The 2,511-nt window shown below is 45.0% G+C and overlaps 1 non-coding gene across 1 annotated transcript; it reads right to left on the bottom strand.

Annotated features, from left to right (window-relative positions):
- Positions 1-846: 846 nt before the first annotated feature.
- Positions 847-919, bottom strand: trnan-guu (transfer RNA asparagine (anticodon GUU)). Its single transcript has one exon. It is a non-coding gene; the product is annotated as a tRNA-Asn (tRNA).
- Positions 920-2,511: the final 1,592 nt, after the last annotated feature.

Raw genomic sequence — 2,511 nt, 5'->3', positions numbered from 1 at the left:
TTCCAAGTCAGAACAGAGACATGAGACTAAGTCAGTTCCCCATTGTTTTTATCAACGTAGCAGCGGTTTCCGTAGTGTTGCGGTTATCACGTTTGCTTTACACACGAAAGGTTCCCGAGCGGAAACATTATGTTGGAACTTGCTCTCAATAAACATCCAAGGAGATGTTTTGTTCTCCTGCCAAAAAGGGCGACAGTGGCTGCTCCCTTATTCTTGAAAAGCTGCATCTTTTACTTCACTAAACAGATAACTTTGAGTGAGAGAAAACTGATCCTCAGTGACGCTCATTTCAAGTTTTATTCCCTTTTACTCTAAAAGGGTATATTGGCCTTGGAAGGACCGCAGCCCAGATTTACCAGAATGCTAGCAGGGATCGAAGGGTTAAATTATGAGGAGCTGTTACATACTTGTATTCCCTGGAATATAGAAGGCTTTTTAGAATTTTGTAAGGTAGATAGACAAGCTGGTGAGGGAGTCCAGGACAATATCACAATATCACAGTAACTGGTTTACGAGTGAAAACGGCCCTTCGTATCACTGTGAGTGCAGGAGACGCTCAGTGCCGCGTCCAGGACAGCGAATGTCAAGACTTTTCAAAGGTGCAGAAAGTGTTGGGTGTACAGATACACAAACCTCTCTGATGGGAATGAGATTTTGTCAGAGGTTGCAGCCTTCACGACTTCTCTTCGCCTTTGCGAGGCACCTGTTCCGTTTGATGTTTACAACCTGCGTGAGTTGGTGATCACGGCACAGCAGTCCCGGGTGAGCCAGAGAGAAATCACCTCGGGCGCGGCCACAATGTGCGCGGCGGCGGTGGAAGCAACATAAAAATTTTAGAACACACTTCGCCCAACGTGGGGCTCGAACCCACGCTTCTAAGATTAACAGTCTCATGCTCTACCGACTGAGCTAGCTGAGCCTGAAAAAGTGCGCTACTCTTGTCTGTCATTGCAGTTAGCTCGTCCCTGGGTGTCCATGTGCAACAATCCAAGCATTCCGTCTGCATCTTTGGCTGTGTTTATCTCTTTGTGCGTGTCCACCTGCAGGTTGATTTTGAACGAATACGAGTGTTTGTCTTCTGTTTGTAACATTAAATAAAAGAGGGCATCAGACGCTTCCCTCCCTGACACTGGGGAACCAGTGAGACAGACTTGTTATTGTGAAAACGCAAATAAAGCATTAATTGCGGAATTATACAGACTCTTATCAGTGCCAAAATTAGCTTGACAATGTTTACACCCCAATAAATAAATACATAATACAGATAAATGTAAATACATTTGCAACTAACAGAGTTACGAAACCAGAAATATTATTTGTACCTAATACAAACACTCCCAGATATATTTCGAAATCTTGCACGCTTTCCCTGGTGGACGCTCTCACCGCCGCGGCACGGGAATTTCCTCTTACAAAAAACAAGTGCCAATTTTGTAGAATCATAGCACATTTACGGCACAGAACGAGGCCATTCGGTCCATCGCCTCCGCGCCGGCCGAAAATGAGCCACCCAGCCTAATCCCACTTCCCAGCACTTGGTCCGTAGACTTGTCGGTTACGGCAATTCAGGTGCACAACCAAGTATTTTTTAAATGTAACGAGGAACTCTGCCTCTACCAGCCTTTCAGGCAGTGAATTCCAGACCCCCACCACTCTCTGGGTTAAAAAAATTGCACCTCAGCTCCCCTCTAATCCTTCTACCAATCACTATGCCCCCTGGTTATTGACCTCTCTGCGAAGGTAAATAGGTCTTCCTGTCCACTCTATCTCGGCCCCTCATAATTTTGTACACCTCATTAATCACCCCTCAGCCTCCTCTGTTCCAAAGAAAACAACCCCAGCCTGTCCAATCTTTCCTCACAGCCAAAATTCTCGACGCCTGGCAACCTCCTCGTTAATCTCCTCTGCACCCTCTCGAGTGCAATCACATCTTTTTACCAGTCTGCCATTTGCGACCTTGTCAAAAGCCTTGCTAAAATCCATGTACACTACATCAAAGTACTCCAGGTGTGTTCTCACCAAAGCCCTATTTAATTGCAGCAAGACTTCCTTACACTTGTACTCCAACCTCCTTGCAATTAAGGCCAACATACCATTTTTCTTCCTAATTGCTTGCTGTACCTGCATGTTAACTTTCTGTGATTCGTTTACAAGTGCACCCAACTCCCTCTGAATACCAACATTTATTGGACTCTCACCTTTTAAGAAATATTCTGCTTTTCTGTTCTTCTTACCAAAGTGGACAATTTCACATTTTCCCACCTTATACTCCAACTGCCACCTTCTTACCCAATCACTTAACCTGTCCACCTCCCTTTGCGTCCTCCTCACGGCTTACTTTCCCAATTACCTTTGTATCATCAACAAACTTAGATATGTTGCACTCGGTCCCCTCGTCTAAGTCATTAATATAGAATGTAAACAGCAATTACAACATAAATTGTCCGCCCAGGATCGAAAGCAGGGCCGTTCGAGTGTAAAGCGAACTGGTAACCACGACCCCACAAAAAA

The sequence above is a fragment of the Heptranchias perlo genome, chromosome 32 (assembly GCF_035084215.1).
Source record: "Heptranchias perlo isolate sHepPer1 chromosome 32, sHepPer1.hap1, whole genome shotgun sequence".
Classification (NCBI taxonomy): domain Eukaryota; kingdom Metazoa; phylum Chordata; class Chondrichthyes; order Hexanchiformes; family Hexanchidae; genus Heptranchias; species Heptranchias perlo.
The sequence above is the reverse complement of the archived record's forward strand: the minus strand, read 5'-3'. Positions and strand labels throughout refer to the sequence as shown.